Below are 17,908 nucleotides of genomic sequence, written 5' to 3' on the forward strand. Positions count from 1 at the left end.
TCCATTATCTTTGGGCCAAGACAAGATTACAATTCAACATCCCCCCCTTAATTTTGTCTTGTGACGCCGATTGTGTTCCTCAATCTAACAAAGTCTTCTTGCCTGAGTGGTTTGGTGAATATGTCGGCGATTTGGTCTTGTGACTTCACGTATTCCACTTGCACATCCTTTCTTGCAATACACTCTCTTATGTAATGATATCGAGTATCTATGTGTTTGCTCCTGTCATGGAATACTGGATTCTTTGCTAGAGCTATTGTAGACTTATTGTCGACATAGATCTCTGTTGGCTCTTCTTGTGGCATGCTTAATTCTTTCAGCAAGTTTCTTAGCCAGATTGCATGATAGACACATGAGGTAGCAGCTACGTATTCAGCTTCGCAGGTAGAGAGGGTGACAATCGGTTGCTTCTTCGACATCCATGTGAATGCAGTGTCTCCCATGAAGAACACAAATCCAGTAGTGCTTTTTCTATCTTCGGAATCTCCTGCCCAATCACTGTCGCTATACCCAACAAGTTTGTAGTTATCAGAACTTGAATAGAACAAGCCAAAGTTAACAGTACCTTTAAGGTATCGAAGAATTCTTTTAACGGTCTTCAAGTGTGTAGTTGTGGGATTCTCCATGTAGCGACTGACTAATCCGACGGCATAGAGAATGTCTGGTTTTGTGCATGTCAAGTAGCACAAGCTTCCAACTAAACTCTTGAAAAATGTTGGATCTACACTTTCTCCTTCGTCATGCTTGGTTAGTTTAACTCCGCACTCCACTGGTGTGCTTATGGGCTTGCAGTATTCCATTTTGAACTTTTTCAGTATCTCCTTTGTGTAGCTTTCTTGGGAGATGAAAATGCCTTCTTTGTTCTGCTTGACTTCAATGCCTAGGTAGTATGCCATCAACCCGATGTCGGTCATCTCGAATTCTTTGGTCATCACTCTCTTGAACTCTTCATACATGCTTGGATTACTTCCGATGAAGATTAGATCATCCACATATAAGCACACAATCAGAATATCTTCATCTTTGACTTTGACGTAGAAAGCATGTTCATGAGGGCACTTGATGAAGTTGTTTTCTTGGAAGTAATTGTCGATGCGACTATTCCATGCTTGTGGCTCTTGTTTTAACCCATAAAGGGCTTTCTTCAGCTTCAGAACTTTGTCTTCATGACCTTTGATTTCATAGCCTGACGGTTGCTGAATGTAGACTTCTTCTTCAAGGACTCTATTTAGGAAAGCGAACTTCACATCCATTTGTTGAATCTTCCATTTGTTTTGAGCTACCAAAGAAATTAGTAATCGTATAGTTTCCAACCGAGCAACGGGTGCAAATACCTTATCATAGTTGATTCCAACTCTTTAACTATAACTCTTCGCCACTAATCTCGCCTTGTATCTTTCGACCTCTCCGTTGGCATTCTTTTTTGTCTTGTACACCCACTTGACTCCAATGGCTTTGTGTCATTTTGGAAGAATAGCAATTTCGCATGTATCTTTCTTCTGGATTGCTTCAATTTCTTCATCCATTGCTTTCCTCCACTTAGTATCTTGCACTGCTTCTTGGAAGTCAACTGGTTCACAATCAGCAAAAAGATAGAAAAGTGTAGGATTATCGAGTCTTTCAGCTACCTCATAGAGATCTCGTAGACTTCTTGTGCATGGTACTTCTCTTTGATTTAGACTCCCACTTGATGATGCTGATGCTGGTGAATTACTATGATTGGTTGATGTTGGTGAAGCAGGTGGAGTAGTTGATTCTTGTTGAACCTCTTTTGCTTGCTCCATCATCCCTTGTTCATTATCTTCTTCAAACTAAGAAAAGAAGTGAAGATCACTTGCATGAGAGCCAAAATCATATTCTCATTCTTCATCGAACGTCACGTCTCGACTGATCACTGTCTTCCCATTGTTTGGATTATACAGTTTATAACCTTTTGAATTTGAGTCATAGCCGATGAAGATGAACTTTTCACTTTTATCGTCGAGTTTGGTTCTCCTTTCGTCTGGTCTGGTACATGGTCTATGCTTCCAAAAACTCTTAGATGAGAGATACCTGGCTTTCTTCCACTTCATGCTTCTTGCGGAGTCTTTCCCTACACACTTCTTGTTGGAGACCGATTTGATAGGTAGACAGCACATGCTACAGCTTCTGCCCACAGCTCCTTAGGCAATCTCTTACTTTTGAGCATGCTTCAAGCCATGTTGAGGATGGTTCGATTTTTTCTTTCCGCCACACCATTTGTTGAGGGAATCTTGGAACTGTCAAAGGTCGACGAATTCCATTGGCTTCACAAAATTCTTGAAATTCCTTCGAAGTGAATTCTCCTCCTCGATCAGATCTCATGGCTTTGATCTTGCAACCATTTTCTTTTTCTACAGCGGCTTTGAACTTTTTGAATGCTCCAAATACCTCTGATTTCTGCTTTAAGAAATATACCTAGGTTTTCCTTGAAAAATCATCAATGAAGAGAAAGAAATAATTATTTTTACCCAAAGAAGTTGGTTTTATTGGACCGCACACATCGGTATGAATGAGCTCGAGTGGCTTCTGGGCTCTTGTGGTTGACTCCTTTGGAAAGCATTTCTTGAACTGTTTCCCATGTAAACATCCTTCACAAGCTTGATCAGGACGACTGATGCATGGTAAGCCTCTCACTATCTCCTTCTTAGACAATAACTCTAGTCCTCCAAAGTTAAGATGCCCAAAAGAAACGTTACCACTCACCAATTCATTGAGCTCTACGAACATGCTTATTCTTCCGCACATGTGGTTGCTGGTGCCGATGTCAAGATACCATGTATAATCTTGGTATCCATCATTGTTCTGGCATGCTAGTAGCACAACGCCATTATCTTCCCTATCTTCTTTCACATAATTAACCTTCTCATCAAGCCTGTTGCTTGGAGCTCTACATTCCCAAGCATAATGCCCAAACTTTTGACAATTGTAGCATTGAACTTGAGACTTTTCATACCTCAAGTTTGAGCGCCCTCTTCCACGACCTTTTGTTGAGCTTCCTCCTTTTTCGTAGTTGTTATGATTGTTGAAGTTCCAACCACGTCCACGTCCATGTCCACGTCCGCGACCTCGACCACGACTTCTTTCATATTGGCTTCTCTCGTTGTCCAAACTTTCTTCTTTCTTCTTTGGTTGGACATGCGTCTTGAAGAGCTGCTTATCATTCCCTTGCCTCTTCTTATGTTTCTCTTCTATGCCTGTAGCGAATCCATTAATTGCTCTATACTAATTTCTTCCAAGTTTTTAGTTTCTTCAATCGTCACGACAATGTGCTCGAACTTGGGGTCCAACGAGCGTAATATCTTCTCCATAATTCTAACATCTTCTAACTTTTCTCTGTTTCTTTTTAATTGATTGGAAACGGCTAAGACTCTTGAGAAATAATCAGAGATTGATTCAGACCCTTTCATTTGTAGAGATTTGAACTCACCTCTTAATACTTGAAGATGAACCTTTTTCACTTGTTCGGCTCCTTTGTAAGAGATTTGAAGCTTCTCCCATGCTTGCTTGGCAGAGGTTGCACTTGAGACCTTCTCAAAGCCATTGTCATCTAATGCTTGGTAGATGAGGTTGAGAGCATTCTTTTCTCTCTTTCTTGAATCTTTCAAACTTTCCTTCTGGGGTTGGGACAGAGTAGCTTCATCTTCTGGCTTAGTGTAGCCTTTCTCCACAACTTCCCATACATCGTGTGCTCCCAAAAGGGCCTTCTTTTTGATACTCCAAGTATCGAAATTGTTGTTATCGAGCACTGGAACTTGGAAGGCTGCCATAGCGTTGCTAGCCATAGCTCTGGTACCACTTTCTTGGGGCTTAAAAAAACTTCACTGCTTTGGAGTTGTTTATCTCACAAAGAAGAATGTAATGCAGCGGAATTGATAGGCAAGAGAAAGAAAGAACACTCAATGTATTACACAAGATTTTTATTCACTCACAAACTTAGTACAAAAGGAAACACTCAAACACTCTTAGAAGCTTTGTTGCTTCTTCTCACTTCTCACTACTTGGCTCTCTTGGTTGTTGCAAATGGTGTGGATGCTTCTCCTTTTATAGGCATGGATGGAACCTTGGAGAAGCATGGAAACATCATGCTAGATATATCTAGACAATTCCACTACCTTCCTATGCTAGAATTATCTACACTAATCTTGTATGTTGGTGGAATCCTCACCATTCTTCTAGACTCTTCCACCAACTTGAACTTTGCTAGAATTCTCTAGCATGTGCATGGATATTTCTTTGTGCATGGGCTAGATCCATTATCTTTGGGCCAAGACAAGATTACAATTCAACATAGGATTCTGTTTTCATTGAATATTAGCTTCATTCCTACACTTCCAAATTCGCAACAAACCAAACGCCACTTGCTGAAGTACTAACTCTGCAGCCACCTCCTTATCCAATTGCTCTAACAACCTCTACCATCCCTTCATAAAATCATTGGCCCCCATAGACGCCATATCAATTTGCAAAGACGTCTCAGACCAAAAAGCACGACTAAATTCACACCTAAAGAACAAGTGAACCTCAGTTTCATCAGGTGCACCACATAGTTCACACTTATTCAAAACTTGAATCCCCCGTCAATCCAAATTATGCCTCAATGCTAACGCCTTGCGACAAGTCTTCCAAATAAAGAATCTGATTTTATTCGACACCAAAAGAGACCACGTTTTCTTCCACATTCCCACCGTCGAGCCAGACAAACTCGACATTCCCCCATTCTTTTACGGCCATACTCTCCATTCTTCATCATCTCAATCGCTACATAGCACCCCGAGTGCACCGAATAAATCCCATTCTTTGTATAATGCCAAATTCGTTTATCATCAAATTCACACCGACTAATGGGAATTGTTTGAATCAGCTCCATATCTTCGGTTGCAAACATAGCATCTAGCTTCTCATTTTTCCACCCCTGCCTATGCGTAGCAATAATCTCACTCACCCTTAAGTTAGGGGCCCATCTTGCATCACCGGTTTAAAAGAATGAGGCTTTGGTATCCATGGATCACTAGCCACCCTGATAGATTCACCATTGGCAACCTGCCATCGAAGCCCACAGATCAAAACTTGCCTCCCCAACAAGATACCTTTCCATCCCCACGATAATTTGATACAGTTGTTGGCCTCTAGAAAAGTAGAGTTGGGGAAGTATTTGTCCTGAAGTAACATCCCAAGAATCAAATTAGGATTATGCAATACCCTCCAACTTATCTTTAAATTCAATTAAATCTCGAAAACCCAACCCACCAAACTTCTTGCTCATCGTCATTTTGTCCCATGCCGCCCAATGACACCCTTTAGCCTTAGATTGCCCTCTCCACCAAAATTATGAAATAACGCACTCCATTTCCTTACAAGTACCCACCGGCAATTTAAAACACACCATAGCATGGTTTGGCATTGCTATAGCAAATGATTTAATCAACACTTCCTTACTTGCGGGGGAAAGAAATTGTTCGGCCCAACCATCAATGCGGCTTTCAATACCACGCGACGCACCAATTCAATCACCGCCTTCTTTGAGTGTCCAAAATTTGCCTGAATCCCCAAATATTTGCTGAAACCATCTCTAGCTTGAATATTCATTTTCGTAAAGATTCGCTACTTTTGTTTCTTTGGACAACCCTTCCCAAAGAATATTGAGCTTTTTACCCAGGTAATAATTTGCCCAGAAGCCTCTCCATAATCCTCCAAAATTTTAACCACCTGACCAACCTTTGTCTCATCAGCTTTACAGAAAATCCCCAAATCATCCGCAAAAAATAGGTGGGTTATAGGTGTCTCATCCCCTGAAACCCGCACCCTATTGATCAACCCCTTCACCTCATGCTTCTGAATATATGATGAGAGAGCTTCCGCATAGAGAAGAAATAAGAATGGTGACATTGGATCTCCTTGCCGCAAGCCCCTTGATGTATATTTAAACTAACCTAAATAATAGATTAATTTAAACCAAATTAAACTCACAAGCGTACGAATCAATTGTAGTAATATATGCAAATACGAGGTCGATCCCACAGGGATTGCTTTAACACCAATTTAACTGATTAATCACATTAGACTTAATTAAACAAACAAGGAATAGATTGAATAGAATAATTGATTAAGACTATAATTAACAAGAAAAAGAGAAGACAATTAATTAAGATAAACACATAACACAAGAAGAAATTGAGAAACAATGGAAGTCTAAGGTTATGAATCCATCAACAATCCTATTTACTTTTCCTAGAGCCAACTACTATCCAATTACCATGTCAATGTTAAAGGTTGTTCTTTCTAAGGTATGAATTAATCCATGGTTAGGCATCAACTCTTTTATCTCTATATGATAATTATATCCTATTGGTTAGGCACACAATTAAACACATGAAAACCCATTAAGTGTAGAAGAATCATGTCAACCAAGTAGGACTAGCTTGATATTGGTCATCCTCATTATTTTGTCTACTCTTCTTAATCTTAGTTCCAATAAACCTAATTGATTGGTCATCCTCATAGATTTATCTAAATATCTAGATGCAAAATTTCTAAAGATGATAAGTCTCGTACCTAGAATAAAATACCCACAAAGATTAAGAATATAACATGGCATATAATCGGATAATAAACCTTAGAAAATAACTTAGTTACACATAGAAATAAAAATAAAAGAAAGATAGAACCCAGAGTCCATGACAAAGCATGTCCCTAAGCTCTTCTTCGCGAATTGCGGATGGTGAATGGTGTAGTAGTGTGGGTGAATGCGGGTGGATTGGGCCTCCTTCTTAGGCACCTTATTTATACAAGAAAAACCCTAAAAGGTTTGGGAGAAACTATCCTAAAACAAAACAAACTCCTAAACAATTAATAAAACAAACTAGGAAAGAATCCTTCTTGACTTGGGAAACATATCATCTGTCTTGCAAGCTAGTTTTGTGGTCGATTTATCTTCTGGAAAATTATGTAAAACCATGGAAAACGTAGTTTTATCTCTTATCTTTCCAAGCATACATTGCACACCACTAGGAAAAATTGGGAAAGCCTTCAAATCTTCATTCTCCCACAACTGCGCAGTTCTAACGGGAAAACAACTTCTGCGGGATTGATTTGTAAAACTGGAAACTCCATGGAAAATTATGAAATTTGAACACAACGATCTTCAGCCTCTTAGCTTCCTTCTCCAATTGGCCCTACATCAAAATTCCTCCAAAAAGTTGAATTATCACCAATAACGTTCTAAGTGTGCAGATTGGCTAAAATTAAGGAAATGAAAGTAATAAGGCTCTTTTATAATCAATTTCTTAACAAAACTTAGGGATAATTAACATGAAAATATGATAAATAATACACCTATCAAATACCCCCAAACTAAGCTTTTGCTAGTCCTCGAGCAAAACAAGATAAAAATAACAATGAAACAATAGACCTTCCATAAATTAGACTTAGTGTAATATAAAAACGGTCACCAAACTTAAGAGAATTAAACACTTTTCTCAAGTGTATTGAGTGAAATAACCAATATCAATACAACCTACTCAACCCGAATAGGTATATGCAAACCCAAGCTTCCACTTCAAATCCTCCACCATGAATATCACTCAAAAAGAAATCACACATTAAAAGGCAAAGTGTTTCACTCAAATCATGATAAACAACATAAAACCCCATAAGCTTGCTCTTCACATCGTCTCTCCACTAATGTAAATCAATGCAACACCAAAGATCAAAGGTCTTTACAAGGGTTGTAACGATAGGCTAGGGTATGGGCAAAAAAAAAAAAAGATAGGGAAAAACTAAAGCTTAAGAAATACCAAGATATCTTCATAATGTAATTCGGTTGACTCTCTTTTGAACTTGGATCTTCTATTATTGGCGTCCAGGACTCACGTCGTAAGGATGGAACAATTTCGAACTCTTCTTTTCTAAATCTTTTGATTTTTTTTCCTTTCTCTCTTTTGATTTTTTTTGTTTTTTTGGATTCTTTTCTTTCTATTATTTTTTTTTTCCAAGGAAGAATAAAATAAAAATAATACTACACATGATACCTCGATACATGCCACTTCTTTATTGTAGAGCCCAACCTTTTTATCTTCATTGATGTCCCCTTGGATCCCTTAAGCTATGGGTATGGCTAATATAGGTTAAATGGGTAGGGATAAATGTGGGTGACGAAAGAAAAGGCTAAGTGTTTGACTTCAGAAGGGTAACTGGGGATAATATAACATAAAAAGGTTGGTTAGAAAGGCTCAAATGATCCAAACATGGCCAAAATCATCTCCCTAATGTTGCATGACTTAGGATTTAGCCTCGAGAGATATTGAAGCAAGTTCTAGTAAATGATAATGCTAGCATGAAACTCACAAGAAAGAATGTGCAAGAGGCTCAAAATCTCACAAAGGTTCAATAAGCTTTCACTTAAAATCCACATATAATTCTCCAAGTTAAAAGCTAATCATACTAATATTGGTTCTTTGTATAAAATAAACTTGAGAATGATCATGTAAGAATCTGATTAACCATATAAAACAACTGAAATTTCACATAAAAAGAACAAATTCAAATAAGTTTGTGACCTAGAAGAAAGCAAGTATTATCATTGACTTATGGAAGATCTAACTAAAAGAAAACGACTCATGAAAAAAAAGAAAATCTTTTTGGATTTTTGACATTTTTTTGTTTTTATGGATCTTTATTATGACATTAAATTTTAAATAAATGACACATTAAAAATTAAAAACACAAACTAAGACCCAAGACCTAAAAAGTATGGAAACGACCAAATCAAATTAACTAACTTTCAGCAAAATCAACTAGCACACTATCATCGGTCAATGCTTTGAAAACGATACATTTTTCGATATTTTTTTTCCAGCTTTCAATGCTTATAAAACTTAAATCCAATCACTACCGCCAAACTTAAATTAAACATTGTCCTCAATGTTTAGAACAACGAAAATATAACAAATAACACATTTAAAGAAAGGGTGTGAAAACTTCCCGGGATTTTTCATTGGAGCATGAATGAACAACGTTGAAGCGTGATACGAATCTCCATATAACGAACTCCCCCAAACTTGAATCTTGGATAGCCCATGTTCCTACTACAAGAAATAAATTTAAAACATACTCCAAAAAAACAATAACGAAAAACTACGCAAACAAATAAAAAATTTAGAAAGCTTGAGTTGCCTTCCAAGAAGCGCTTCTTTATAGTCTTAAGCTAGACTATGCCAGGATTAAGTGGAGGATGGTGGATCATTGAAATGAGGAAACACTCCATGAGTCTTCTTCTTTGTCCATTTCTTCCACCTTGTAGCTTTGAAATTTGGTGTCGATACAAGGCAATGAGGCACTACATATTTTTGCTTCTTCTTTAATTTCAACGCTTGACACTTCTTTCTCTTCTTCATATTCTTCCGTTGTCTCTTCCACCATATCTTGGCCATCGGAAGGGAAGTGCGTTGAGCATGCACAACTTCAATTTTTGCTTCAATTCCAAACTCTCTTCCATATTTTGAGCAGTGGACTTCAAAATGATATTTGAATTCATGTAGAATTAATGAATCTAGAATTGTAGAATCAATGGATTCAAAGATGCAACAATCAAAAATTTTTGGTTGACATGGATTTTCTTCAAACGCTTTAAAATTCAACACCCTGTCAACAATTTGAATTTCTTCAGAAAGTGATTTCTCGTTGGTAGTAATTTGACTCGGATCATGCAGAGGGTCTTCCAACATTGAATTCTCTTTCTTTTCTTCATTCAGTTGGTTGTCAATCTCTACATTTCTTTTCACTATGATAGTCGCATTGACCTCTTCATGTTGCACACTTTGCTCACTTGGATTAGCTTGAGGTTCACTTGGACATATTTCTTGGTCTCTTTCACCCAATATAGCAGCAATTTGATCAACTTGCTTCTCCAAATTTGCTATTGCTTGAGCGTTTACTTGCTCCCTTTGTTGGAGAATTTGATGTCCTTGAGTGAGAATTTGCAAAAGTTGAGTTGTTTGCTGATACTGCATATTAGCTTGAACCATCAATGCAAAAGCTTCTTCCCATGGTTTCTTGGGTTCCACAGGTGTGGCTACTTGTATAAAGTCCAACTAAGAATGAGAAGGCCAATGTTTCGTTGGAACTTGATGATGCCAAGCCATCGGGCATTCGCCTACAAAAAAGAAAATTGAAAATAGTGAAGAAACTACAAAAGAAAACTGGTTGACGGAAAAGATAAATTAAACCAAAGAACTATATTCCTAATAATTCATGGAGTACTACACAAACCGAAGACTCCAATTAAGTAAAGGACTTCAATTATGAATTGAATAGGAAAATAAAGAAGACTACCGATTTAATTTAATTTTTAAATATAAAACAGAAAATAAAAATAGAAAACGATAACTACAAAAATAAAAATAGAGAATGAAAAACAAAATTAAGTAAAACACAATTAACAGGCCGAATTGGGATTAAGGGGCAATCCCCGACAACGGTGCCAACAACTTGATGTATATTTAAACTAACCTAAATAATAGAATAATTTAAACCAAATTAAACTCACAAGCGCACGAATCAATTGAAGTAATATATGCAAATACGAGGTCGATCCCACATGGATTGCATTAACACCAATTTAACCGATTAATACTTAATTAAACAAACAAATGATAGATTGAATCGAATAATTGATTAAGACTATAATTAACAAGAAAAAGACAAGACAATTAATTAAGATAAACACACGACACAAGATGAAATTGAGAAACAATAGAAGTCTAAGGTTATGAATCCACCAACAACAATCCTATTTACTTTTCCTAGACCCAACTACAATCCAATTACCATGTCAATGTTAAAGAGATGGCGGTGATACTCGATTATGCCCAAACTCATAGAGCACTCATATGATACTCATAAGAATACATAACTTGTATTGGTAATTAGTAATAGAGCCACCACTGAGTTTCTTTGCCAAAAAAAATTAACAAAAAATTAAATTTTAATTATAAAAAAAAAATCAAGCTTTTTGTACCACCACCTGAGTTTTTTTACAACAAAAATTAACAAAAACTTAAAAAGATATAAAAAATTAACAGAAAATTATCACTTCAAAAGATATAAAAAAACCAGCCCCTCCTTTGAAGACGAAAGATGCAAACGAAATATAACAATATAAATATAAATTAAATATAACTAAAAAAAATACAAATGAAACCAACAATAATCAACAAATAAAAACCCTAAACATTCAGATTTTTCAGATGAAACCCAATTTCCACACAATAAATTCAAAATCCCATCAAAGAAAATCAAATGCTAAATCCAAAACCTGCATTATCAGAAAGAAAAAAAAAAGGTAAAAAAAATCTCTACAAAGAAAAACCCCAGAAAAGTAAAAAGAACTTGAATACTTGAGAATGAGTGGAGCTGATGAGCCGGTTGTGGATGCAAATTTCTTCCTCCTTGATCTTGGACAATTTTGCACCTACAAAACAATTAACACCTTAGGTTAAGGCCAAGAGCCTCATGCGCCCACGATGAATGGGGGGGAGGCTTTGGCCGAAGAACCTCCGATGCCAAAGTTAGAATTTAGAGAGAAAGAGTGTTTAGAGAATTTTGGGATTTTTGCCAAAGTGTTGGAATTGGCTTTTTTGGTGAGAATGAGAGTATATTTATAGGGATAGGAGGTGGCTAGGGTTTTTGTGTTTGATTTAGGTTTAATTAGCCAATTTATTTGGCTATTAAACATAAAATGAATGTTTTGGTGGTTTTTGGAATTAATTGGCTAGTTAATTAGGGTAATTAAAAAGGGAAAATAGTGGAAAAGGTGGAGAATAAGATGGTTTACTTTTCTTGATGGGATTGGCCGGCCATTTTAGTAGTTTTAGGTTTGGATGGGTGTTTCAATTGATAATTAAGGGATTGATTAGGTAATTAATCCCTTAATTAGTCAATTATTATGATTTTAGGAAATATGAAAGGAATAAGTATATTATTTAGCTAATTGATTAGCTAAATAATGAAATGGGAAATATATGAATAAATTAGGTTTTAAGTTGATACCTATTTTGGGCATTTTTGACTTGGTTGAGGGATAATTGCCTGCTGCTTGCGCATAGGAATCCCGGTATACCTCAAGGGTAGTTTTGTCTTTTTTTGTCAAAAATCCACGTGTCGCCTTGTGATTATTTTTGGCTCCACAAATGCCCCCACACCTGTTGGGCTGCTTGTAGGAAAGGGCAACAGGTGTAGAGATTTTCTTGCTTTAGGAAACTTAAGACTGCTTCCTATTTTGATGTTGATTCTCTCTTTAAATGGAAATTAGTTCCTTCTAGGAAAGGGAAATAAATTTCTCTCAAAGCCTATTTAAGTCCACCTTAAGTGGGTTATTAAATCAACTTTGGAGAGCGATTTATTCTACCCAACAAGAGAGAGAAAGTTAGAGGATATTTGTTCCCCCTCCTCTAGCAATCTTTTACATCTTACCCGTGCAAAGGACCGTCTTTCGTTGATTTCTTCGTCTTCTCCGTGCCGCACCGATGTAAGAAAACTTTAATTTTTCTTGCTTTCTTCTTGGATAGTGCTATTGCAGGGCAGTCGTCGAGGTGGTGCGGCATGTCGGCTGGCAGGGGCCAGGAGTTGGCTCGGCATGGGCCAAGGAGATGTCGTGGCAGGGACCACTACTTGGGCAGCTTGGCTTGGCTTGAGCCAAGGGCAGCTTGTGCAGCTGGGGTTGCGGATTGTGGCGTTGAGGCGCAGTGCTAGGCGAGCCGCATGGCTCATGTCCTTTGGGCTCTTGGACCTGACTCGGACCAGGCTGGCGATTGAGAGAAATGAGGAGATTGTGGGTCTCATGGGCTGCTGGAATGTTGGGTTGAATTCCCCTACGGGGTACCACGAATGGTGTTGGCTACTTTAACTCTCTTCATCAGGAGAAACGTGGGCTGCTCCCAAAATAAGAGGTGAATAGGATCAAGGCAGATGCATTGGTTCGTCCAATCACTGTTGTGGATCCTGCTGCAAGTGAAGGTGGGAAAAGGGATCTTCCCTGCCTGCTCAAGAGATGCCTGCTGAGAAAAAACCAAAGACTTCTTTCGCTGCTTATAATCAAGTGATCCACATCAAGAGAATCGTCGATAGGCTTGAACCCCAAGTGTTGGAACTTCAAGGTGTACTGAAGATCAACGAAAATTTGAAGAAAGAAGTGGATGAGCTGCAGCGCGTCCATGTTGGTATTGGTGAAGTAGTTGGAGAAGTTGGTGCCCAGGCTGGAGCAGTCGGGGGTGATGCCGCTGCTAAGAGCTTCGCGGCTGCTGAAGGTGTGGCGACGGAATAGTCGTAGGATGTCCAGGCTGCTAAAGTGTAGTCATCTAGGTAGTCTTTAAGATTTTCTTTGTTTTTCCTTGTAGCTCTTGTTTTGCTTAAACTCCTTCGGCCTTTGCTAGTTGTTTATAAACATGTTTTCCTTCACTTTTCTTCATCTTCACTTCTTTTGTTCATGCCCTAACCTTTAGACTTGATAGACCAGTGGCAGGCATGCTACTTTTTTATAAGCAGACAAGCCCGCGTAGCCTATGCAGCTGTAAGTGTTGGCGTAGAACTTTGCAAAGTTGTTAGCCATTGGGTTGGCAGCCAGATGCCTTACTTACAGAAGCAGAAAAGTCCGCGTAACCACCAGGCTGTTAACCTTGACTTTCTCCAATTCCGTAGGTTGCGCAACAAGTATCACAACACTTTAGGACTTGGTGTAGGTTGTTCCGCGCTTGGCAGAGGTGAAGCTTATCGACTACGTAGCATGTCAGCAGTGGATAAAACTTCGTATATGCGTGCTAGCTTGTTTAATCTTTCATAAGAATGTGCGGTTGTATAAGTCTAGTGCGGCTTTACTGCTCGAAGGGCAAGCCGTAGGCAGTCTTCCGGAATCCGTAGGCTACCTTAGTGCACTCGGTAGCAGCTTCAGGATTCCAGGGCAGTCGTCCATCGGATGTACTGTGTAATGTGCCCTCTCCGTCTCTAGGGCCCGATTCCACACGGATTAGGCCAAGAGACCCAAAATCCTTCAGTTAGCTAAGCCTTGAAAAAGACCATTGCGGCTACTTCTAGGAATCCCGACGCAAGCCATCGTGTATCTAGTTATACTAGGGCAGCCCAGCTCATCCACGTCTGGATATTCGGAGTGTAGAGTTTATCCTCCCGTTCTTGGAGAGCTAACCCATGTGGGTGTCGGGGAATTGGTTTACCCTCTCGCGTTGGAGAGCAATTAGTTTACCCTCTCGCACTGGAGAGCATGGTTGGTCCCTCGGGGGGCGCAATTCCTGCGGTAAGTCCCTAAGAAGGGCGCGGTCTTCTTTTGAAGTGCAAGAGTGATCAGTTGTTGTAAGCATGCAGCCAAGCCAAGTCGTGATTACTTCTGAATTCCTCATTGAAAAACGAGTTAAACGAACGAGAACTTAGATGTAAGGTAAGAACTGCATAACAACTGGATAATCCTCGATTGGTTAGTGCTCGTCGAGCTGCTTGAGTCTTTGGGCTTTGATGTAGCGAGAGGTCACACATGGTACTTCCTCAGATTGTAGGCGTTCCACTGTTTTTCGATCTTTTTGTCGTTTTATGGTGGCGATGGTGTAATTGTTCTTGCCACCTACTCTGCTGATCTTGTACGGACTTTCCCAAATGGGATCCATATTTTTGGAGCCTTTTCTGCTGTCAGTGATGAAGGTTTTTCTTATGACCAGATCTCCAGGCTGGAACTGCCGGATTTTGGCCCCTTTGTTGTAGCTGGAGAGGAGCTGATGATGGTAGGCTGCGATGCCAGTGATAGTCTGTTTGCGCCTCTCTTCTGCCAGATCTAAGCTTGTGGCCATCTCCTTTCGGTTGCTCGTCTTTTGGTTGTGCGATATGCCCATAGACATCCTTGGAGTTCGTCTGGCCATTTTCTTTTCTTATTGGTGAAGTAGTCGGTTGCCACGATTATCATGCCTTTGCCCCTAGTAGTCTGGTTGGTGATTAGCTAGGACTCGGAATGAATTGAAAGCTTTTTCACCACCAAGTCTTTTGTCATTCGAAGGCCTGCTAGTGGGACTTCGTACTCTGCTTCGTTGTTAGATGCTTTGAAGCTTAGAGTGATCGCCTGCTTGAGCATTGAAACGTCTAGGGTGGCAAGAACCACGGCTGCTCACAAGCCTTCGTAGTTGGATGCGCCGTCGACATGCAAACGCCAGAAATCTCCATTGAGGGAGCAGGTGTGGCTAAAATGTGCTCGGCTGCCTTCGGGGCGTCGTTGGGCCGAGTTGTTGCGTTCGTCAGAAAACTTTACATCTGTCAGCGTCTATGCCTTTATCGTCGCCGGTTTGGATTCGGCGGAATAGTGCGTCATGATGATGACTGCTTGCGTTTGAAGGTAAAACTTAAGCTTTTGGGTTACAACAATTATCGCCAAAGTTAGCTTTTGAATTTTTAATAGCATCGATGAGAGCTTTTGAACTGTAGAATACAGGTAGTCGGGCCCTCATCTCTTCTCACATGATGGTAGAGCTTATTTCTACTTTAGATACTGTCAAACATGCGAATAAGTCCTCCGCTGCTTCTAGGGAGGTGATGTCGGGTACTTCTTCAAGTCCTTGAATGTGCATTGGCAAGCCTTATCCCAAAGTGCATGCTTCTCTGCCAAATCAAAAGAGTCTGCCAGAGTTAGATCTTCTTTCATGATCAATTTTCCGAATAGCGGGTGGTTTGCTGGAAGTCCTTTTTGGAAGGCTGCTCTAGCTATCGAGTCATTGCATCCGACTATTTTTGCCTTCTCTACTTTGAACCTCCTCACATAGTCGCGAAGCGACTCCTTTGGGTTCTTCTTGACGTCGAACAAATGGTCAGACTTCTTTTTGATCGAGCGATAAGATGAATATTCTTTGGTGAAAACCAAAGAAAGTTCATAAAAATTCCGAATGGATTGTGGCGGCAGGGTGTAGAACCAATCTTGCTTCTCGCCTTGTAGAGTGGTGGCGAATATCTTACACATAAGATCATCGTTGTTTCGATAAAGGATCATTACGGTTTGGCAGCACTTTAAGTGTTTCTTTGAGTCTTCATCCCTTTTGAAAGATGTGAAATATGGCATGCTGAACTCGCGTAGAGGCTCTGCCTACTCGATCTCGTTCGTGAAGGGTAACCTGCTTATGTTGGTTATGTTCCATCGTAGTGCCTCGTCGGTGACCTCGTTGCGTTGGAAATCATGCAATCGCTTGGTCAATAGTCTCTCTACTTCTTCCTGAATTTGCCTTTGTTGGGGTAGCGAAGCTCTCGGCTGCCCCCAGCCATGACTTGGTGGTCTAGGCTGCTCTTCCATGTGTTTGGTTCGTCTATGTTACGGATGCAGTGCATGTGGTGCGTTCCTAACGGGCGAGCGAGTTCTTCGCAGGCTGCTGGTTAAACTTGAGCAAGATTGAGTGACTGTTTCTCTCCGTCCGTCGTGCTGCCTACTCTGATGTGAGGTGGATGATGCTTTTTGTGGGCTTAGCTGCGAATGGACACTTTGCCCGGAAGGTTGCTCATGTTGACTATCGGAGTATGACCATAACCGTGAATGTATGCTCATCCGTGGCCCTAGTCGAGAGTGCATGCTCATCCGCGCGCTAAGACGGGAATGTACACTGCCCAAACGTTCGGCTCGTGGCTGGTCGAGTAGCTACTTGCCGGGACGTTACTGGAAAGGTCTGTTTGCCCTTGTCCTACTTCGGGATACCTCGTTCGGGGCACGTTGGATCCCGATGCGTTGCAAAAGTTGATTCACCAAGGTTGTCTGTTGTGCAAGGGCGCTCGTCAACTCTATGACTTGTCGAGACAAGTGTTGTTCGCCATTTGGATTAGAAGAGCTTGGAAGGAATGCGCCTCCTTGGGCAGTGGAAGGGTGGTAGACTCTGGGCGCGAGATTTGAGTTGGGAAATGTCAAATCCGCGAAAAAATATGGTGATAATGCCCCCGGCTCGATGGTAGGTCCGAATGGTTGAGATAGTCTTGGGCCGACTTGGGCTGCTTAGAAAGCTACGAGAGCAGGCTGGGCCGTGAGAGTGGGCTGCTCAATTGGAGCTGGCTGGGCCACGGGAGTGGGCTGCTTGACTAGAGATGGCTGGACCACGGGAGTGGGCTGCTCTACGGAAGCAGGCTGGGCCATGGGAGTGGACTGCTCGACGGAAGCAGGCTGGACCACGGGAGTGGGCTGTTCGTCGGGAGCAGGCTGGGTCACGAGATCAGGCTGCTTGGCAGGAGCAGGCTGGGTCGCGAGAGCAGGTTGCTTGGCAGGAGCAGGCTGGGCCACGGGAGTGGGCTGCTCGTCGAAGCAGGCTGGGTCATGAGAGCAGGCTGCTTGGTAGGAGCAGGCTGGGCCACGAGAGCAGGTTGCTTGGCGGGAGCAGGCTGGGCCGCGAAAGCAGGTTGCTTGGCGGGAGCAGGCTGCTTAGAATGTGATGCAAGCAAATGCGAGGCTTGGGCCCGGGCCCGTGCAAACTTGGATGGCACAACTTGGGCCGTGGCCTTGGTGTCGTGAGCCTTGGATGGCACGGCTCGAGCCGTGGTGAAGGCACCATGGACCTCGCCACGGGTGGCTACCGAGGTAGCCACCGTGGTGGTTCCCATAGTGGAAACTCGTGGTGGTGGTGCTGCTTCACTTATTGTCGCATTTAGCCTCACGGATCTCCGCAATCCCATTTCTTGAACATTAGAATTTTCACTCGTGGAATTTTCTAAATTTCTAGCCATTATATTTTGCTTATACGTTTTATCAAAGAATCTTTGCAAGTAAAAAAATTCTAATAATAAGAACGTATGAAAAATATTCAAATGGACTAGAAAATAAAGAAAAAACCTTTTTATGCGAGAGTCTTCTACGAGTATGGATTTCAACTCTCAA

The sequence above is a fragment of the Malus domestica genome, chromosome 13, assembly GCF_042453785.1.
Source record: "Malus domestica chromosome 13, GDT2T_hap1".
In the NCBI taxonomy this organism is placed as follows: domain Eukaryota; kingdom Viridiplantae; phylum Streptophyta; class Magnoliopsida; order Rosales; family Rosaceae; genus Malus; species Malus domestica.